The 23823-nt window shown below is 43.6% G+C and overlaps 1 long non-coding RNA gene across 1 annotated transcript in view; it reads left to right on the top strand.

Moving 5' to 3' along the window:
• LOC117368208 overlaps positions 1-2149 on the top strand; it is a 78026-nt gene extending 75877 nt beyond the window's left edge. The window contains exon 3 of the long non-coding RNA XR_004540922.1: positions 874-2149. This is a non-coding gene — a long non-coding RNA (uncharacterized LOC117368208). The remainder of the gene's footprint in view (positions 1-873) is intronic.
• Positions 2150-23823: the final 21674 nt, after the last annotated feature.

Raw genomic sequence — 23823 nt, 5'->3', positions numbered from 1 at the left:
CTGCGGATAAGTTTCAAGTTCATTAGGATTTTATATACCGCCTATCAAGGTTATCTAAGCGGTTTTTACAATCAGGTACTCAAGCATATAAATAAGTTATTTGTGTTTTTTACATATTCACGCCTATTGCCGGAACGCATCCACCGCGAATACGGAGGGAGAAGTGTATTATTATTATTTGGTGGAGGAAAGAGTGGATGCATCAAAGGCCACTTTTCCACTATTTATAGCATTCCCTGTAGAGAAGTTAGCCTTCTTCCTTCTCTATTAGAACATAAGAACTGCCATCTCCGGATCAGACCTTCGGTCCATCAAGTCCGGCGATCCGCACACGCGGAGGCCCAGCCAGGTGTACACCTGGCGTAATTTTAGTCACCCATATCCCTCTATGCCTCTCGTAAGGAGATGTGTAGTTTTCTTTTGAATCCTGGAACGGTGGATACCGTAACAACCTCCTCCGGGAGAGCATTCCAGGTGTCCACCACTTGTTGTGTGAAGCAGAACTTCCTGATATTTGTCCTGGACTTGTCCCCCCTTAGCTTCAGTCCATGCCCTCTTGTCCGTGTCACATTGGACATTGTAAATAATTTTTTTTCCTGCTCTATTTTGTCGATTCCTTTCAGTATTCGACAGTATTAACTTTTTGGAAAACTCTAAAACCTTACCTATTTCAGACATCCTTAATTAATTCTTTAATCTAGATCAGGGATTATAAATGATGATGCCTGTTCCTTAATATCTTGGCTCTCCTTGTCTTACAATTAATTTTTGTGAACCGAGTTGAGCCCTATTATATGGATGAATCGATATATAAAAGCAAATATTAAAAATAATAATAATAATAATTCATTTCTCTCTTCCTTATCTCTCTAGTATCTGGTCATTAAAAACAGGCATCTCATGGAAGAAAGCAAAGCCAGAATGATGCAAGGACCAAGAAAGATATATTATCTGCGGCAAACCCCCGCAGAAATGCTGCTTTCTTGCAAAGAAGAGTTCACAGAAATATAGTTCTTCAAAGAACAGACCCACATTAAACTGGTTTGCAAAAACGGTTTCTGTGATGCATTCACTGCTAATTGGTTCCTGGGCCAGTTCCCAGTTGTGACAGGGAGATAGTGGCGGAACCAATTACCAGATGAGCTGTCATGCTTAATCTGCAGCACAGGAAGCAGGGTGAGATAAGATTGATACTTTCTGTGTTGCATGAGACAGTTTATTCCCCTCTGAGTTGCAGAGTGGGGAAGGCCAGCAGGAAGACCCTGCAGGGTACCAAGAATGCAAACAAGAACCTCCCTCCCCCCAAACAATATTCATTCACACCCTGTGGCATTTTTGCTAGAGCACTTACCAATTTCAGACTTGTGCAAGTTCAGACATTGAAATTGCCAGGGATGCATAACACACAGCATGTGAGATATTGCTGTCGGTTCAACTGGGTTAGCAAGAAATAAAAAGATCAGCCAGATCCCCAGTGAGATAAACTTTTTTTTTTTTTTGGCGTCTTCTACAAGTAACCATCCATTCTGAAAACAAGGCATGTTTTATCTCCCTTTGGCATCTCAAACCAGTAGCTGCAGCAGGCAGGAATGATACCACCGACGGTCCAGAAAACGCAGCCACCGCTGGCGGTGGCTCAGCATCCGGATGTGGCTCTTTCTGTGACTACCTGGTTAGGCTGCTGAATTACACGTCGAAATAAAACCTTGAGCACGGCAAGAAGCATCCATCCGACTGACCCCCAAATGAAATGTTTGGCTGTCTCAGCAGAGTCTGCTTAGCTTGGCTTGTCGAGGGAGCATAAAAATTCTACATAAAGCAAGTGAAATGCCAAAATACAAATGTTTCCAGACCTGGCACGAGACACACAAAAACGTAGACGTGAATTTCTGATTATGAAACCAGGTGTTATTGCTCCAGGGGCGACTTTTTTCCTTCGTCACCCATATAAATATGTCTTTTTTGACCCTAGCCAACTGACAACCTTCTTGTCCGAGGCTCGACTGAAAATAGGGACAACATGAAGTTTGATATACTTCCTTAACTAATGGATTTTTCTGATTTCTTATGTTTCTTATTTCTCTTATTAATTGCTCGCTGATTCAAAGCCTTGGATTTGAGTTAAAATTAAGCTATTAAATTCCTATTATTTTGGCTAGATCATTATCATTGGTAATGTATTTTTTTATTTTTCTGTTTAACTTTATCTTTCTGTTCCAGTGGATATTTGATATGTTAATGAAAATATGATAAATAAATAATAAAAAATAATTTTAATTTAATTTTATTTTATTTCTTATACTAGTCTTTAAGCCCGTTACATTAACGGGTGCTAGAATAGATGTGTGTGTCTTTCTTTCTTTCTTTCTTTCTTTCTCTCTCTCTCCCCTTAGCCGCTTTCTGTCTCTCTCTTTCTTCGGCTGTCAATCATCACCCCTTGCCTGTTCCACCTGTCCAGCAGTAGGCCTTCTCCCTTCCTTTTAGCTCCTCCTGTCCAGCAGCACTCCTTACCTGCTCCCCCTATCCCTCTTCCCTGCTCCCCCTGTGCAGCAGCACTTCTTCCCTGCTCCCCAGTCACTCTTTCCTGCTACCCCTGTCCAGCAGCACTTCTTCCCTGCTCCCCTGTTCCTCTTCCCTGCTCCCCTGTTCCTCTTCCCTGCTCTCCCTGTCCAGCAGCACTCCTTATTTTCTCCCCCTGACCCTCTTCCCTGCTCCCCCTGTCCAGCATGCGGCTCCTCTTCTTTAAAACAGCCTACCGGCTGTAACATTTGTTTCCTGTGTCTCTCTCTCTCCTTAGTGTTTTGTTATTTTTTTCAATCTGTCTCTTTAGCCCCCTGTCCTTCTGTGAGTGTCTGTGTGTCTCTCTCTCCTTGTCCTCTGTGTTTTGTGATTTTTTCAATCTGTCTCTTTAGCCCCCTGTCCTTCTGTGAGTGTCTGTGTGTCTCTCTCTCCTTGTCCTCTGTGTTTTGTGATTTTTTTCAATCTGTCTCTTTAGCCCCCTGTCCTTCTGTGAGTGTCTGGTGTCTCTCTCTCCTTGTCCTCTGTGTTTTGTGATTTTTTCAATCTGTCTCTTTAGCCCCCTGTCCTGGCAGGCAACATGAAGAAGGCCATCGAGAAAGCTTTAAACTAACAAATTGGGGAAAGCCGACAGTCGACCACCAGTCGATGGCACGGACGACAGGATGCCCCGATGAAGGAGCCATGGGCTACTACTCATACACAGGAGGGGACGACCTGACAGCAAATAAGGAAGACAAGGCAGGAAGGGACAACTCAGACACAGGAGGGGATGACCGCACAGCAAACAAGGGAGACAACACTGGAGCAGTTAGGGATAACGTGAAAGAAACAGTAGGGACAGCAAAGAGTAGAAAGTCCAAAAAGGTAACACGAAGAGAACTCAAATGTATGTATACGAATGCTAGAAGTCTAGGAAACAAAATGGGGGAACTAGAGACAATAGCAAGACATGATAAGTTGGAAATCATTGGCATAACAGAAACATGGTGGAATGAAGAAAACAAATGGGACACCGTACTGCAGGGATACAAACTATATAGAAGAGATCGAGTAGGGCAGAAAGGTGGAGGTATTGCCCTATATGTTCAGGAAGGAATAGAATCTGTTGAAGTGGCTACGACGGAAACGAAAGAGAAGCTAGAGTCCCTCTGGGTCAAGATTCCTGGCCAAAACAGCGCAGACACAAAAATTGGCCTTTACTATCGTCCCCCAGGACAGGCGGAGGAAACTGACTCAGAAATGATAGAGGAAATCAAACAAGAATGCAAAACGGGCAATGTAATAATATTGGGAGACTTCAATTTCCCGAGGATAGACTGGAAACTAGGAACCTCCAACTGTGGCAAGGAGGCCAAGTTCCTGGAGGTGCTAGGGGATTGCTTCCTGGAACAAATGGTAAAAGAGCCGACAAGAGGCAACGCCACCCTGGACTTGGTACTAAATGGCCTCACGGGACCGACAAAAGAAATAGAAGTTACGGTACCGCTGGGGACGAGCGATCACAATGTGATCAACTTTAAGCTTGACATCGGGAATAGAAAACGTGTCAAAACCTTAACCAAAACCTTTAACTTTAAAAAGGGCAAATACGATCGCATGAGAGCCATGGTGAAACAACGACTCAAGAAAAAGGTGGACAAACTTGAAACGGTAGACCAGGCATGGTCCCTACTGAAAAATACTATCACAGAAGCACAAAATCTCCACATTCCAAGGATCTCCAAAGAGGGGAGAACAAAAGGTAAGGGAGAACCGGCATGGCTTACCAGACAGGTGAGGGTAGCCATAAAAGAAAAGAAGGACTCTTTCAAAAAATGGAAACACATGAAAACAACCGAAGCATGGAAAATACATAAGGATGATCAAAAGAAATGTCACAAGGCGGTGAGGGATGCCAAAAAGGACTATGAGGAAAAAATAGCGCAAGAAGCCAAAAACTTCAAACCCTTCTTTAGATACGTGAAAGGGAAAAAACCCGCAAAAGAGGCGGTGGGACCCCTGGACGACCAGGGAAGAAAAGGGTACATCAAGGAAGATAAACAAATTGCTGACAAACTAAATTCCTTCTTTGCGTCCGTCTTTACGGAGGAGGATACCGCAAAAATACCAGAAGCAGTGAAAGTGTTTAGTGGAGTAATAGAAGACAGCCTCACCACAGTTGAAGTGGAGTTGGACCAGATATACTACCAGATCGACAAACTTAAAAGTGACAAATCCCCTGGACCGGATGGAATTCACCCGAGAGTTTTAAAGGAATTGAAGGTTGAAATCGGAGAGCTAATGCAAAAACTTGCCAATCTGACAATCAGAACTGGACAGATACCAGAGGACTGGAACATAGCGAATGTCACGCCAATTTTCAAAAAAGGATCGAGAGGGGAACCGGGCAACTACAGACCTGTGAGTCTTACGTCTGTCCCTGGAAAGATGGTTGAAGCACTGATCAAGGATAGCATAGTCCGGCACCTAGATACACACGACTTGATGAAACCCAGTCAACATGGGTTCAGGAAAGGGAAATCATGTTTAACGAATTTACTTCAATTTTTCGAGACCGTGAACAAGCAAATTGATAGTGGAATGCCGGTGGACATAATATATTTGGACTTCCAGAAAGCATTCGACAAAGTTCCACATGAAAGGCTTCTCAGGAAACTACAAAGCCATGGAATAGAGGGAGATATACAAAGGTGGATAGGCAAATGGTTGGAAAACAGAAAGCAGAGAGTGGGCATAAATGGGAAGTTCTCAGACTGGGAGAAAGTGACTAGTGGTGTGCCCCAGGGCTCAGTGCTTGGGCCGATCCTATTTAATATTTATATCAATGACCTGGAAGACGGAATATCCAGTGAGATCATTAAGTTTGCAGACGACACAAAGCTATGCCGGGCAATCAGATCGCAGGAGGATAGCGAGGAACTCCAGAGCGACTTGTATCAGTTAGAGAAATGGGCAGAGCAATGGCAGATGAAGTTCAACGTGGAGAAATGCAAAGTAATGCATTTAGGTAGTAAGAATAAGGAATACGAGTATAGAATGTCAGGCGCAACTCTGGGTAAGAGCGAACAAGAAAAGGACCTGGGTGTACTGATAGATAGGACCCTGAAGCCATCGGCACAATGTGCGGCAGCGGCAAAGAAAGCAAACAGAATGTTAGGCATGATAAAGAAAGGAATCACGAGTAGATCGGAGAAAGTCATAATGCCGCTTTACAGAGCAATGGTCAGACCACACTTGGAATACTGTGTCCAACATTGGTCTCCCAACCTAAAGAAGGATATAAAACTGCTGGAGAGGGTGCAGAGATGAGCAACGAAGCTAATAAGAGGTATGGAGAACTTGGAATATGAGGAACGACTCAAGAAACTGGGACTGTTCTCCCTTGAGAAGAGGAGGCTGCGAGGGGACATGATCGAGACGTTCAAAATGCTGAAAGGCATCGATAAAATAGAGCAGGAAAATAAATTATTTGCATTGTCCAATGCGACACGGACAAGAGGACATGGTTTGAAGCTAAGGGGGGACAAGTCCAGGACAAATGTCAGGAAGTTCTGTTTTACGCAGCGAGTGGTAGACGCCTGGAATGCTCTCCCAAAGGAGGTTATTAAGGAATCCACTGTGCTGGGATTCAAAGGCAAATTAGATGCACATCTCCTTATGAGAGGCATAGAGGGATATGGGTGACTAAAACTACATCAGGTGTATACCTGACTGGGCCTCCGCGTGTGCGGATCGCCGGACTCGATGGACCATGGGTCTGATCCGGAGATGGCAGTTCTTATGTTCTTATGTTCTGTGAGTGTCTGTGTGTCTCTCTCTCTTGTCCTCTGTGTTTTGTGATTTTTTCAATCTGTCTCTTTAGCAGGGGTGAGGAAGGCCGCTGCAGCTGTGTAACTTTTTTTTTTTAATTTGAAAGCCGCCGCAGAACTATGCACAGTGAGAGCCGGGGCCGCGCATGCGCACTCGTGTTTCCGCGACGGATCAGGGAACACGACTTTTGAGTGTGCATGCGCGGCCTAGCATTTTATTATAATAGATACCGCTATACCGTGAGGTACAAAGCGGTTTACAATAAAGATGCATTAAAGATACAATAAAATAAAAAAGAAAGAAAGATAAAAGAAAGAAATGCCAAATGCAAGAACTCTTCCAAATAACAGGAATATCTAAGACCTGATTCTTTTCCCACAGAGAATGAGAGGAATCACAACCCCACCCCGTCTTAATCAATGGAATTGTTATCATTTTACAGAAATTTAATGATTAATGATTGGGAAAAAATGCAAGGACTGTGATCACACAGCATTCATTGCCTTTGCTCGAAAATTCCCCTATGTCCGACAGCATGATTTCGTGGAACACTGATGGCTCACTCCATATGGTCTCCCGCAGCTCTGATAGCTCCGCCATTGATTTCTCCTTCTCCCAAAGAGTTGGCCAAGCGGTAAGTCACAATCCTGCAAAAAAATAGGTTGAGGTTACTCTGCCATTTCCCCAAATTCAGCTCAAAAAAGGCTCTCTCTCTACCATTTGAGAGATGCAATAGAAAATGTTGCTGCACCTTTACATCGCACCGGTTAGAGCACGTAAAGCTAAGATTTGTTCGACAAATAACTTTAACGTGCTCACAAGAATACCTTTTGGAAAGTTGTCTGCAGTCATGCTACTGAAACAGACATGGGGGAAAGCCACTGCCTGCCCTGGAACGGTAGCATGGAATGTTTCTACTATTTGGGATTCCGGAATCTTGCTATTCCCTGGGATTCGGTTTAGAACAGTGGGTCCCAACCCTGTCCTGGAGGACCCACCAGCCAGTCAGGTTTTCAGGTCAGCCCTAATGAATATGAATGGGGCAGATTTGCATGCCTGTCTCCTCCATTATATGCAAATTTCTCTCATGCCATATTCTTTAGGGCTATCCCAAAAACCCGACTGGCTGGTGGTCTAGAATGTTGCTTCTATTTGGGGTTCTGGAATGTTACTACTATTTGGGGTTCTGGAATGTTGCTACTATTTGGGGTTTTCCCAGATGACCTGGCTTGGCCACTATGAAGACAGGATACTGGGCTAGATGGCTCATTCATCTGACCCAGTATGGCCATTCCTATGTTCATATGTTTGTCACCTATGGAATATCCAGTGGAAGCAAGATCCTCGTCTACTATTTAATGTTTTTTCAATATTCCCACAAAGACGCAAATGTCTTGGAGGATTTTTAAAGTGTGTGGTACCCACCAATCTTCCTTCTTCAGTTTAAACAACCATCCAGTCTGCAATTCCCAAACAAATGTATTCCTTGTGTATGCTGAACTAAATTCTCCCTGCGAAGGCTATTTAAGATGAACTAACTGTATGTTGAAAAAAAAAAATCTCTCTCTGTAAATGCTAATTTGGAATGAACAACTGTATCATATGATTATCACTGTCACCTGTACTGATGATACCTTGTAACCCATTCTGAGCTGTCTGGGGAGGATGGGATATACGAGGGCCATTTCATAAATAATGCACACTATTATTTTTTTTTTTTAATTTAAATGTTTGGGGTTTTTTTTCAAGTATTTCTTTATAATCCTTCAATATAGTCTCTCTGCTTTGCAATGACTGGGTCCCAATGTCTGGGAAGCTTCATTATTCCATCCAAGACACCGTTTTAGTTCGGTTGCCGAATGGCTCGGGTACCGGCAGAAGAAAGCTCTTCCAGAGATGCAAAACGATGTTCACGCATAGGTTGTTTCAACTTTGGAAAAAGGTCAAAGCCTGGTGGACTCATGTCTGGACTGTAGGGAGCATGAGGGATTCAAGACAAAGTTAGACAAGTTTATGCTAAATCAGAGCGTACACAGATAGGGCTAGTCTCAGTTAGGGCTCTGGTCTTTGACCAGAGGGCCGCCGCAGCAACAATTCTTATGTTCTTAAAAGTCAAACAAATGATGATTTTTGCTTATGATCATGAAGGCATCATCATTACAGACAAAGTTCCATGTGGAAGAAGTGTCACAGCAGTGTATTATTGTGATTTTTTTGCACAAAATGCACAAAACCCGACCTCAGTTGCTCTTGGCTGGGCCACTCATTCTTCACGACAACACTCACCCACACATAGGGAATGTCGTCATTTGAAAAACTATGCGAATACGGCTGGGAGGTGTTACCTCATGCTCCCTACAGTCCAGACATGAGTCCACCAGACTTCGACCTTTTTCCAAAGTTGAAACAACCTATGCGTGGACATCGTTTTGCATCTCTGGAAGAGCTTTTTTCTGCCGGTACCCGAGCCATTCGGCAACTGAACAAAAACGGTGTCTTGGATGGAATAATGAAGCTTCCCGGACACTGGGACTCAGTCATTTCAAAGCAGGGAGACTATATTGAAGGATTGTAAAGAAATACTTGGAAAAAAAAAAAAATAAAACATTTAAATTAAAAAAAAAAAAAGTGTGCATGCTTTATGAAATGACCCTCGTACAATGAATTAAATAAATAAATAAAGGTTACACAATATGGGTGATTCAATAAGTGGGTGACCCCACTTAGGCACCCCAAAGCTTCTATAACAGCATCTGGGTGCCCTGATTCTATGTTAGAATACCAGGATAAGCCAATTTCGTCACACCTTACATTTGTACGCTTGCATTTGCACCAGCCACCGATGTGGCATAAGCGTGGTCACGTAAGAGCAGCAGGAACGCACATAAATTACACTGTTCTGTAAGTTATGTGTGCAAATGGGAGCCCCACCCACGGCCCACCCGTGTGTCCACCTCCTGCACTTACACACTATCCCCCAAATTCAGCATATGATGCCTTAAGTTGTGCGTGCAAATCAGCGCACACAGCCGATTTGCATGCACAACTCCATTGATTAATTGGTCTAATCTGTGCCCCCAAATTTGCAATTAATACCTCGCAATGCACGCTAATTGGCGCTAATTCAAAGATACACGCATAACTCGGAAAATGCGATTTTGTCAAGAGTGTGCACCAGTTGCAGTGCGTAAATTTAAAAAAAAAAAAAAAATGCAATGTGACCAGGGGTGGATCGTAGGACGATTGTAGGCACTCCTAAAAGTTATATACATGGTTATAGAATATGTCCAATCCGCGCACAACTTAGGCGCAGGCTTTTAAGCCTGGTTTTAGTTGGCCTAAATGGGTATGCCTTAAGTTACGCAACACACACAGGTGATAAGCACAATTCTATAAAAGGTATACGCGCCTTGTAGAATCACGCTAAGCGCCCTTCTGGTCGGCACCAATTTTTTGAGCGCTATATATAGACTTTGGGGGTATAGGAATTACATGTGCTATTGCAGAAAAGCACTTAGGGCCAGATGCTCAATGCGGCACTTTAAGTTAGGCGGTGGAAGCTGCCCTACGACTGCCTAACTTAATTGGTTTCCAGTACTCCCCCGATATTCGCAGGGGTTACGTTCCAGGAACCCCTGCGAATATGAAAAAAACACGAATATAGTTTTTCACCTGGGGAGGCATGAGAGGGCAGCTGGAGCGCTGGCGAGTGAAAGAAATCGCTCGCGGTATGCGCTGACCGCCTTTTCCTGTACTAAAGTTAAGCTACACCAATCAGGAGCTGCTTTAACACGCAGCTCCTGACTGGTGTAGCCCGACTTTAGTACAGGAAGAGGCGGTCGGAGCATACCGCGAATGAGTGAAACCGTGAATTCACGGGGGAACACTGTGATTGGGTTTAAGTGGCATGAAAATCGGTCGCACCATTAAAACCTAATTAAAAACTTGTTTATAAGTCCCCGCTACACAGCCTACCTGACCATCACCTCGATCCTTGGTGCCTACCAGTGCCTAGTAATGCCAAAGACCGGTAGTGGGGGTGGTTAGGGAGTGGTGCTGGCCTTCGGCATCACTAGGGACACTGGTCATGATTCATGAAGGATCCTAGGCACCGGAAATGTAGGTCTGTGAAACCCTGGCCTATATTTATGGTGCCTAGAATCCTTGCTAGGCGCCAGTATGCCCGATTCTATACGCGGCGCCTGTCGGTGATTGACAAAAGGCAGGTGCCACATATAAGAACATAAGAATAGCCTTACTGGGTCAGACCAATGGTCCATCAAGCCCAGAAGCCCGTTCTCACGGTGGCCAATCCAGGTCACTAGTACCTGGCCAAAACCCAAGGAGTAGCAACATTCCATACAGAATCTCAAAGAATAGCAAGATTCCGGAATCCCAGAGAGTAACAAGATTCTAGAATCCCAAAGAGTAGCAACATTCCATACAGAATCTCAAAGAATAGCAAGATTCCGGAATCCCAGAGAGTAACAAGATTCTAGAACCCAAAGAGTAGCAACATTCCATACAGAATCTCAAAGAATAGCAAGATTCCGGAATCCCAGAGAGTAACAAGATTCTAGAATCCCAAAGAGTAGCAAGATTCCATACAGAATCTCAAAGAATAGCAAGATTCCGGAATCCCAGAGAGTAACAAGATTCTAGAACCCAAAGAGTAGCAACTTTCAAGGGTAAGTGTATACTCACATGTGCATAAATGCCAGTATTCTGTACATTAACAAGTGTATGAGGTACACAAGTAAGGGCACCCAGGTATTCAACCGCCCTTTATTATTGCATGTGTTCGTCTGACTTTAGAACTGTGGATTTATGCAAATGGCTTTGATAAGCATTAAAACCTGTTATTGTTCCTCTTTGCAAACCGTCCAGGTCTTTTCAGCTTTCCCAATTCATTGTATTTGTCTTTTGTTTGATTACATTTCACAAAAGGCATTGAATCTGAGAGCTGGCCAGCGCCAACACAGTTGCGTGCAATGGAAAGAAAAGGCGGAGCTGAGAAGGTAGCGAGAAGAGAGCAAAAAGAAAATCACATCGGACTAAATTTAGCAACAGTCCCACGGTGCTTTTTACACATTTTTAGTTAACATAAATTGAAGCTAATTCTCGAGTTGTTGAAGTTTTATCTCTAAGTCATGCCAGCTTCACAGCAGAAGTCACTGAAACCTTTGCAGAGCGAGTTTCTGGACTGAAGATAAAAAAAAAATAAATAAAAGAAATGATACCGTATGTCATGAGCAAGTATGCTCCCAGCAGAATCAGCTCCTTAAATTCCAGTTAATTCTTAATGTTTGTATTAACTTAAGATTAACAAATGATATGGAGCACTAAATGTTGCATATAATGATCCTTCTTTCATGTAGCTAAATCGCAGAAAATGATCTTGTAGCTAAATCGTAGAACTTCTGAGCACAATTAGATTTTGTCCAGCGCTATAATGTAATGTAATGTAATTTATTTCTTATATACCGCTACATCCGTTAGGTTCTAAGCGGTTACAGAAAATATACATTAAAATTATAAGTAAGGAAGGTACTTAGAAAATTCCCTCACTGTCCCGAAGGCTCACAATCTAACTAAAGTACCTAAAGAGAATAGAGAAGTGAGAAGTACAGATAGAGGAAAGAATAAGAAATAAACATTCTAACAAGATTGTATTGAATTGAGTATTTTAGAAGGCAAGCCTTATCAATACCCCCGAAGAAGCCCGTTGGAGCGAAACGGTTGGGGCCTCCGTCGGGTTACTAAGATAAGTGCCTGATATTACAAAGTTGTATTTAACATTTTTGGCCAGTATTAACATCACTAAGCTGGTTTTTCTGATGCTCATATGTTATTAATTGAGAGATTTTGAGAGTCAATCATTATTTCATATTGATTATCACACAAGAATTATATAAAAAAAAATTTTCACATAAAAATTATAAAATATATTTAAATGATCTATACAGGGGTTTTTGACCTGTGATGAAAACCAACACCGATTGGTTATGATCTATTTGATTGTATTCCAGGGGTTTTTTGAGGTCTTTTCTCCCCTGTTTTAAACGCACATTATATGCAACATTTAGTGCTCCATATCATTTGTTAGTCTTAGGATTTACCTTTTTGGATACTTGATCACGTTTCCACTTTTTTCTTCAGTTTATATTAACTTAAGAACATAAGAGTTGCCATACTGGGACAGGCTGAAGGTCCATCAAGCCCACTATCCTGTTTCCAACACTGGCCAACCCAGGTCCCAAGCACCTAGCTAGATCTCAAGTAGCAAAACAGATTCTATGCTGCTTATCCTAGGAATAGGTAGTGGATTTCCTCAAGCCATCTCAATAATGGCCTATGGACTTCTCTTTTAGGAAATTATCCAAACCTTTTTTAAACCCCGCTAAGCTAACTGATTTCACCACATTCTCTGGCAACGAATTCCAGAATCTAATTACACATTGTGTGATGAAATATTTTCTCTGGTTTGTTTTAATTCTACTACTTAGTAGCTTCATCGTATGTCCCCTAGTCCTAGTATTTTTTGGAAAGAGTGAACAAGCGATTCACAATCTACCCTTTCCACTCCACTCATAGTCCCCCATCATATCACCCCTGAACCGTCTCTTCTCCAAGCTGAAGAGCCCTAGCTGCTTTAGCCTTTCCTCATAGGGAAGTTGTCTCATCCCTTTTATCATTTTAGTCGCCCTTCTCTGTGCCTTTTCTAATGCTGCTATATCTTTTTTGAGATATGGCAACCAGAACTTCACACGGTATTCGAGGTATGGCCGTACCATAGAGCGATACAAGATCATTATAACATTTTCATCTCTGTTTTCCATTCCTTTCCCGATAATTCCTAACATTCTATTTGCTTTGTTATCAACCGCCGCACATTGAGCTGAAGGTTTCAATGTATCCTTGGCAATGACCCTTAGATCGTTTTCCTTCAAGTTGCATGAGCAAAATGAAAAATGGCATAGTGTCACCGAAGAAGAAGAGGCGAGATAAGGATGTCACAGGAACCAGTTTATTGATATGACTTAATCCGCTGTGTTTCGGCACACGCCTGCATCGGTGACATTAATTCACTCTGCCCAGAGCTCTATAATCTGAAACATAGAAACATAGAAACATAGAAACATAGAAATTGACGGCAGATAAGGGCCACGGCCCATCTAGTCTGCCCACCCTGATGACCCTCCCTTACCTTTGCCTAGTGAATAGAGCCCACGTGTCGATCCCATTTGGCCTTAAAATCAGGCACGCTGCTGGCCTCAATCACCTGCAGTGGAAGATTATTCCAGCGATCAACCACCCTTTCAGTGAAAAAGAATTTCCTGGTGTCACCTCATAGTTTCCCGCCTCTGATTTTCCACGGATGCCCTCTTGTTGCCGTGGGTCCCTTGAAAAAGAAGATATCTTCTTCCGCTACGATGCGGCCCGTGAGATACTTAAACGTCTCGATCATGTCCCCCCTCTCTCTGCGCTCCTCAAGCGAGTATAGCTGCAGTTTGTCTAACCTTTCTTCGTACGGGAGATCTTTGAGTCCCGAGACCATCCGGGTGGCCATTCTCTGTACCGACTCCAATCTCAGCACATCTTTGCGATAATGTGGTCTCCAGAATTGCACACAGTATTCCAGGTGGGGCCTCACCATGGATCTATACAATGGCATAATGACTTCCGGCTTACGGCTGACGAAACCCCTGCGTATGCAACCTAGGATCTGTCTTGCCTTGGATGAGGCCTGCTCTAACTGACTGGCAGCCTTCATGTCCTCACTGACGATCACTCCCAGGTCCCGTTCTGCTACCGTTCTTGTTAGGATCTCACCATTAAGAGTATAAGTCTTGTATGGATTATGGTTGCCTAGGTGCATTACTTTGCATTTTTTGGCATTGAAGCTGAGTTGCCAGGTCCTAGACCAGCGCTCCAGTAGGAGTAGGTCGTGCATCATGTTGTCGGGCATTGAATCTTCGTCCGTTGTGCATTTTCCCACTACATTACTTAGTTTGGCGTCATCGGCGAATAAGGCTATTTTACCTCGAAGCCCTTCTGCCAAGTCTCTTATAAAGATGTTGAATAGGGTCGGTCCTAAGACCGAACCCTGTGGCACTCCACTGATCACCTCCGTCATTTCTGAGGGGGTGCCGTTCACCACTACCCTTTGAAGCCTACCACCAAGCCAGTTCCCAACCCATTTCGTCAATGTGTTACCTAATCCTATAGAACTCATCTTGTTCTGTATAATCTATCCACACATTAGTTATTGTTCAGAAAGATTTGTGGTCCCAAGAACAGTTATAAAATCTATTCCACCTGCATGGTAGAATAATAAACTTAAAAGCAAAAAATGGAATTGTCCAAGGAAGAAAGATGTGCACTAATAAAGTGTCCACAAACTCATCTGTAGGTGTAGAGATCTTTATTCTTCCAAAATCATCATGGTACAATCAATGATTCAATGACTCGACCCGTACATATTTCAGCCAACAGACCTGCCTCAGGAGTCTTGAGAATCATAGAACAAAAATGAACTCACTGCCAAAGATATGTAGGACGCTAGTAATATTCAAATGAAATTGGCACATAGAACAACTCAAGCCGACTCTGATCGGGACGTATCACGTTAATCATTGGAAGAATAAAGATCTCTACACCTACAGATGAGTTTGTGGACACTTTATTAGTGCACATCTTTCTTCCTTGGACAATTCCATTTTTTGCTTTTTGGCATTTTATCTGTGGTTTTGTTTTGACCCCTGTTTTGTGCGCTCTAGAATAATAACTTGACATAAAACAAGGATATCTCAACAGACAATAATCTGTCAAGCCTCACTGAAACCATTGGGCTATTGCAATTATATGGAAACCAAATATATTCAACACCGGTACCTGGATACCAGTTGACTCGGAAGAGCTGGGCTTCAGTGCCAACCTAGAAGTGGTATCCATTTAGCGCAAATAATAAGGGTTTCAACAGAATAACAATACAAACTCTACTTTACTTTTTATTTTCAAAATTTCTATACCGTTTTTCCCAAAACGGTTTACGAGGAGTTACATACATAAAATATTAAGAATCTAAACAACTCATTATGAATTTTTGGAAATCAATTTGGGACCAAATTAACTGTTTATTAGATTACCCTGTGGCATTATCATATGATACTGTGCTGTTTGGTATGGCAATGAGAGCAAAAAGTCAGATATTATTACTTATAATGACTGGGGTTGCCATTCAACAAATTACATATAATTGGAAAATTGGAATAGATTAAATTATAATTTTTGGTGAAACTCCTTATGTCATATTTATAAAATGGAGAGACTTATTGCAATATAACAGGGTTGTTTCAGGAAATTTCAAGATATTTGGGAGCCATTAACAAAGTAGTGTAATGATTAGAAAAATCTTGTTTCCCTTAAATTTACAAGTTCAATTATGGGGTGGGAGGGAGGGTATTTTTATTGTTACATGTTGTATAAGTATTGATTATATGATAGATAAAGGTGGGGAGGGGGGAGATAAGAGAATATTATATGTATCATTGTTGATTATTAAGTGATATATTTATGGTTATTTGTATGGATATGTTATCACACTTATTATAAGTTTAAAAATGAATAAAGATTAAAAAAAAAAAGAATCTAAACAAGATAAAAATAAAATCAGACAAATTCAGTCTTACATAAAATCAATTGCTGAAAGAAATGCATCTACAAAGGGTGGAGTCGTTAACATTTCCCTAAATGAATTCCTCTCTCCACATTTTTGAATCTGGCCAACAAGACCATTTCATAGCGTGCGTATGTGAAAGTCATGGCATTTGTTTCCACATATTTAGGGTTAGGCTTTGTTTTCAGCAATACGGCACTTTCGGAATGCAGGCATTTTTGTGGTTGATAACGAGACATCGTATTCTTTAAAATTTCAGGCATCGTACCATATAGAAATTGAGGACATAACATAATTGCTTTGTATTGAAAAGGATTGAATATGACACCCAAAGAAAGGTCATTCCAAGTACACAACAAACCAAATATCACCCAAGAAAGAGTGAGACATAGGTTTCTTTATTTTAGATGAAAGGTTCCAACACTGTCAATGTTTCGGCTCTTAGCCTGCCTCAGGGGTTATTAGCAGCAATTCACAGAAGCCTCTATTCAAAATTTAATTGTTTAACAAGCCTAATCGGCAGTGGCGAAGTAAAGGGGGGTGGTCCACCCTGGGCACCGTCTTGCTTGGGATGCCGGCACCTATCCGTCCTAACCCCCTTCCCACTCCTCCCCCTGCCGTGTGTGCGACCTTTTCCTTCCTCCATATCTGTTTAACTTGCTGTCCGTGCCGGCTTTGGCACTCTCTCTGATGCCCTGGAAGTGATGTCAGAGAAAGTGTCAAAGCCGACACGGGCAGCAAGTCGGTGGCTGCTCACGACGAAGCTGAATATGTATGGGGAAGAGGCACGCACGCGGCAGGGGCGGTGGGGAAGAAGGTGTGAGAGTGGCGTCACCGCCCCGGGCGCCACACACCCTTGCTACGCCACTGCTAATTGGCACTGAACGCTGATTGGCATTAATTAGAAGTTACACGCACAACTTGTAGTGTAACACAATTGTCGAAGCTCATGGATTGTAACACCATTACAGAAGCTCATGTGAACCGCTCTGAAATGACTCCCCAGTCTTTAGTAGCGGGATAGAAGCGTTCAATAAGCAATAAACAACTTGGCAGGTGTATCCTATAAAGTGCCGCATGTCAGTTCTAGTGTGTGAGCCTGAAAAGGGGGTGTGGTCAGGGGAAAATCATCGCCAGATCATGGGCATTCCTAAAATGTATGTGCACTGATAATAGAATATGCCCAAATGGGCACAAATTAGGTAGAGGTATCTGAGCCTGGTTTTCCTGGCCTAAACGGGTGTGCCTGAAAGTTATGCCATATGCTGGTGCCCAGCTATAGAATTGGTCGTTTAATAAATATTTAATGTACTTGTAGTTGTAGATGTCAACTTGATTCTCAACCACTTTCTGGAACTAAGCATCATGGACTCTAAATACAGACACCAAGGGTCACCCTTAATAATCAAGTTTCAAGTTTATTTTTGATTTGATAAATCGCATATTTAAGAACATAAGAACATGAGCAATGGCTCCACTGGGTCAAACCTGAGGTCCATCGTGCCCAGCAGTCCGCTCACGCGGCAGCCCAACAGGTCCAGGACCTGTGCAGTAATCCTCTATCTATACCCCTCTATCCCCTTTTCCAGCAGGAAATTGTCCAATCCTTTCTTGAACCCCAGTACTGTACTCTGCCCTATTACGCTCTCTGGAAGCGCATTCCAGGTGTCCACCACACGTTGGGTAAAGAAGAACTTCCTAGCATTCGTTTTGAATCTGTCCCCTTTCAACTTTTCCGAATGCTCTCTTGTTCTTTTATTATTCGAAAGTTTGAAGAATCTGTCCCTCTCTACTCTCTCTATGCCCTTCATAATCTTGTATGTCTCTATCATATCCCCTCTAAGTCTCCTCTTCTCCAGGGAAAAGAGACCCAGTTTCTCCAATCTCTCAGCGTATGACAGGTTTTCCATACCTTTTATCAGATGTGTTGCTCTCCTCTGAACCCTCTCGAGTAACACCATATCCTTCTTAAGGTACGGCGACCAATATTGGACGCAGTACTCCACATGCGGACGCACCATCGCCCGATACAACGGCAGGATAACTTATTTCGTACTGGTTGTAATACCCTTCTTGATTATACCTAGCATTCTATTCGCTCTCTTAGCGGCTACTGCGCACTGTGCCGTCGAGATACAACTTTGGTAAAAGATGTAAACATACAGTTAAACATAATATTTACATATCAAACTAATGGGTTAGACCAACAGACTTACAGACTAATGGATACACAAGGTAAAAAAAGGGAAGAACTACAATTCAATCATTTTAGAATAGAGAAGAGAACCATAAAAGGAAAGAAACGTTGAGGAAGGGGAAGTAAAAAGTAAGAAAAAGCTAAGATTAACTTTGAATTTAGTTTAGAGGTCATAAGCATCTTTAAAAAGATGCTTATGACCTCTACAAAGATCTGAATGAATCGCTGCTTGACTGGCCCAGAACCTTCTCTCCAATGTTAGAATTGATGATGGTGGGAAGGCTTATGGGCAGACCATGTGCAATCGCTGCATGCGCCTGGCCCATCCCTGCCTGGAGTTGCGGCGGGGGATGAATGGAGCATGTCAGGTGACAGCTGCGGTGGCGGCGGAAGGGAGTGGATGGAGCATATCAGGTGGCAGGGAAGAATCAGCGGCGGTGGCTTCAATGGGGGATGGGCAGGCTTCGGCACGGCTCGGTTCAGGGGAGGGAGGAAGGTGGTGTGTAGGTGGTACAACTTAATTTTGGGTTAAAGGCTAGAAGGCAGTGAGGGAGGAGGGGGCAAGAACTCGACACAGAAGGAAGGGAAGGGGCATGAACATGAGATACAGAAGGGAAGGAGGAAGGGGGCATTAAATTATTTTTAAAACGACTCAAATTATTTTCTTCTCTTATATATTGTGGTAAAGTATTCCATAGCTGCAGGGCCATTACGGAGAACATTTTATTTTGTCGAGTTCCAATAACTTTCAGGGAAGGAACTACTATGAACTTTTGATTAGTAGATCGAAGAAGACGTGGTATACTATAAGGGATAAGTAATTTATTAATAAATTGAAGTTCGTTAGATAAGAGGGTTTTGAATACCAAGAGCAGAATTTTGAAAGTGACACGGTGGTTAACTGGGAGCCAATGAGATTTGATTAAAAAAGGAGTGACATGATCATGGCTTCCTCTTGTCTCCGCCCTAAGGAGTGACATGATCATGGCTTCCTCTTGTCTCCGCCCTAAGGAGTGACATGATCATGGCTTCCTCTTGTCTCCGCCCTAAGGAGTGACATGATCATGGCTTCCTCTTGTCTCCGCCCTAAGGAGTGACATGATCATGGCTTCCTCTTGTCTCCGCCCTAAGGAGTGACATGATCATGGCTTCCTCTTGTCTCCGCCCTCCCCAAATCCAGAGGCTCTCAACACTGTCTTCACAGCATCAAGTTTCAAGTTTATTTGGGATTTGATAGAATCGCTTTTTTCATAGATTACAAAGCGATGAACAATTTAAAAAAAAAAAAATGGGGACCCATTTATAGGTGAACTACAGGCGTTCTTTCGATGAGACGGGAATGGAGGGAGGAACCGCAACTTGGTATAGGAAAGAGAACAAACAGAAGGGCATTTGTTTGATCAATGCTTGCCTGCTTTGAGTGGAGATGTCGGGTAGACTCCAAAATCGGATGAATTAAAGGCGTCCCTGTAGAGGTAGCTTTTTAATTTTGATTTGAACTTTTCAAGGGGGTTTTTTTCCTTCCCTTACCAGGCCTGGCAGTGGGTTCCAAAAAGTGTGTTTCGCCCAGTGTTTATAGTTCGTAGGGATGGAATTGTGAGATTTATATCCTCTGATCGTAAGGTACGGAAAGGATTATATGGGATAATGACTGTCCAGGAATAGCTTTAAATAGTAATAATAATAATTATTATTTATTTATATACCGCCATACCGGGGAGGTTCTAAGCGGCTCACAGCATGAAGAATAATACATACATTTCAATAAAAAACTTTAAATGTAATTAGTGCCAGTTTGTAAGTAATTCTGTGGTTGATGGGGAGCCAAGGCGCGTTCTTTAATAAAGATGTGGCATGATCAAATTTCCTTTCTCCGGCTAACTCAGGGTGCTGAGTAGAGGTCTGCACGGGAATGGGGATCGCGGGAATCCCGCGGGTTCTGCGGGAGTCCTGCGGGAATTCTACCCTAACACATGGGACTCCCACGGAGACTCCCCTCTAGCCCACGGGACTCCCACAGTGACCCCCCTCTAGCCAACGGGACTCCCACGGGTATGGAAGGCTTTGGAAGCAGGGTTCGTCCATATAATATAATGGACACATCAGCCTTAGTAAAAGAGGGGGTTTATAAGTTAATTACCTGAACAAAAACAAAAAAAGGGTTCCACCAAAGACATTACACAAGGAAAACAGCAGCGCAAACACAAAAGAAACTGTGAAATTGATGATCCTGTCAGAAGTAATTGCTGCTTTTTATGGAGACGGGCGGGGATGGAGGTAATTCGTGGCGGGGATGGGTGGGGACGGAGAGGATTCTGACGGGGACGGGTGGGGACGAAGAGGATCCTGGCAGGGACGGGTGGGGACGGAGAGGATCCTGGCAGGGACGGGTGGAAAGGAGAGGATCCTGGCGGGGACGGGTGGGGATGGAGAGGATTCTGACGGGGACGGGTGGGGATGGAGAGGATCCTGACAGGGACAGGTGGGGACGGAGAGGATCCTGACGGGGACGGGTGGAAAGGAGAGGATCCTGGCGGGGATGGGTGGGGACGGAGAGGATCCTGACGGGGACGGGTGGGGATGGAGAGGATCCTGGCGGGGACGGGTGGGGATGGAGAGGATCCTGGCGGGGACGGGTGGGAATGGGTGGGATTTCTGTCCCCATGCAACTCTCTAGTGCTGAGCACTCAAATTGGTGGCCAAATCAGGAATCATCTGGGCCTTATTGTGCCACACGGCCACTGAGCCACCAATTTGATCACAGTTAATTTGAAAGTTTAACGCTCTTCTGATTTAGCTCTTATCTCTCTACCCTTTATCAGGTCTCTCTCGAAGAGACCAAGATCTAAGACACCAGATGTGATCTTGATGTAGCATCACATGCCACAATCATAAAACAGTTTGTTCTTCTGTCAGTCCGCGTGACACGCTTTAAAGTGAAGGAAGCGTCATTTCTTCTGTCGGCCCAGCAGAGAAGCGTCTTGACTTGTCTCATTTCTTCTGTGCCGGTTCTGCACAATTAGAGGAACTCGTATCCTAAATTTAGCCCTCTGGAAAGATGAGCTGATGTTTGTTTCTGTTTATCTCCGGCCGTTGTAGTCGCTTTGTTAACTTGGGAACTTGAGAGGGAAGACAAGTCCTTTCTCGGGGAGGGGGGTGGGGTGGGGTATAATCTGGATCTGAATGCTGAAGCTGGAAGTAGAGGGCCAGTGCATGCTGGGAAGAGCAGCAGTGACACGAAGTGATGACGGCCACTGGACGCTGCTTTCAGATCTTTTTTGAAGACTGGTGATGACATTACACTGTAACATGCGTAAGGGCAAAGCAAAACTAGGATATGTTCTGTGTATAAGCAGGAAACAATGACTGAAAGCTGAGAAAAGCAAAAAAAAAAAAAAAAGTGGATACTGCAGCAGTAATGTACAAGACGCCAAGTTCTTGATAAGAAGAAAAACTTTAATTGCAATCATTAAAACATAAAACAGTTTGTATCCTGAAATGGTCCAATTGTGTGGAAAACTGGGATCCGACACGGTCTGTGTTTCGAAAACACACCCATTCCTCAGGGGTCCTAAATTGAAGTAAAGCCCGCTCTCAAGAGAACCTCAGCTACCAGGACCCCCTTACTCCAGCGCCCTATGCAGCTCACTGGTTACCAGTCAAAAAGCGATGCATTTTCAAAGCCCTGGTCATGGCACACAAGAGATTCTACCAAAACACCCCAGCCTACATAGCATCCAAGCTACGCCTATACACCCCTAACCGCCCCCTCCGCTCCAAAGCAGAACAAAGACTCAGCATTCCCGCAGGGAGATCCCTCCGAATGAGTACGGCGTACAAAAGATTCTACAGCCATTTCCTACCTCAGCTATGGAACCGACTACCTACACAGATCAGGTCGCTAGACTCACTAATGACCTTCCACAGAGCAGTAAAGACCTTCCTCTTCCGCCAATCGGGCCATTAAAAACTGCCTCCTCAATATACTTCTAGTACTCTTCGCTATGACTAGTCTGGTCTCTAGAATAAGCTCTGTTATTGTCTACTGTAACCTATTTGTTGTCGTGACTAGTCTGTCTTCAAACGATTGTGAATGTCTACTTGTAACCCGTACTGAGCTTCTGGGAGAACGGGATAGAAATTGAAATAAATAAATAAGGATACCAACTGGAAACCCGGTTGAGGAAGCAAAATAACAAGACTAAGGGGTCACTAGCGGGGTTAGTGCATCGGACATTTCATCACGCGCTGACCCCCGCGGCCGGCTAAAAAACTAATGCCTGCTGAATGCAGGCGTTAGTGGCTAGCGCGGCAGGCGGTTTAATGTGCGGTATTACGCGCGTTTAATGTGCGGTATTACGCAGCTTGATAAAAGGACCCCCTGAGTAAGCTGAGCACATGAGCAATTGCTCATTCAAGGAGTGTCGGTCGCAGTTTTTACATAGTTACTCATAAAAGCACTCGCAAATCTGGAAAACTGTTGGGTTTTAGAACGTGTCGCTCATGTGAGAAAAAAAGTTTGCACGCACCCATCCAGCCGATATTCAGCAGGAGTGAACCGTCCGAGAACAGTTGACGACCGGTTAACTAAGCTAGGCATTATTGCTGAAAATGCCTGGTTAATACCATAAAGTAAGCCAGCGATGTTGGGGGGGCGTTCCGAGGGGGGGGGGTGACCGCTTATGTTCCGATATTCCAAATAGAGAATGACACGATGACAAAATTCATCACCGTTGTCGTCCCCGCGGATAACTGCGGGAAACCATCTTCATGTCATTCTTTAAGGAGAGAGGGAAGAATCAGAGTATGAATGGCCACAACCACTGACCCGCAAGCTTTGCTTTGAAGAATGCTGGTGTTGAAGGACCGAGGTTGAAACAGACACTACAGAATGACAGTCTCTGGTATCCAGAGCAGATATTGTGATGTCATAATGCCTCATTCCACCAGTGCCTAAGAGCCAATCACATCAGTGATGTCACAATGGCTTCATTATCCTTGGCTCACATAAGAATCGGAGTATGAATGGCCACAACCACTGACCCTCAAGCTTTGCTTTGAAGAATGCTGGTGTAGAAGAACTGAGGTTGAAACAGACACTACAGAATGACAGTCTCTGGTATCCAGAGCAGATATTGTGATGTCATAATGCCTCATTCCACCAGTGCCTAAGAGCCAATCACATCAGTGATGTCACAATGGCTTCATTAACCTTGGCTCACATAAGAATCAGAGTATGAATGGCCACAACCACTGACCCGCAAGCTTTGCTTTGAAGAATGCTGGTGTAGAAGGATTGAGATTGAATTAGACACTAGAAAATGACATGGGATTATTTCCTGCGGTTATCCGCGGGGACGGGAACGGTGATAAATTTTGTCACCGTGTCATTCTCTAATTCCAAACTTAAGTGGCCAGGCTGCGGGCAAATAAGGCTGCATAAAAATCAGGCCGTGACCAGTTAAGTCTGAATATTGCCTTAACAGGCCATGTGCTAGCTGGGGTTGAAAAACATGAATATTCAATGCCGGTCACTGGCATTGAATATCCAGGTTTAACGCTGGCAGCAGGCAATGAAAGCACTGCCCGCCACCGGCTGAATATCGAGCAGCATGTT

Source organism: Geotrypetes seraphini, chromosome 10 (genome assembly GCF_902459505.1).
Source record: "Geotrypetes seraphini chromosome 10, aGeoSer1.1, whole genome shotgun sequence".
Lineage (NCBI taxonomy): Eukaryota > Metazoa > Chordata > Amphibia > Gymnophiona > Dermophiidae > Geotrypetes > Geotrypetes seraphini.
This window is presented reverse-complemented; position numbering and strand designations above follow the sequence as displayed.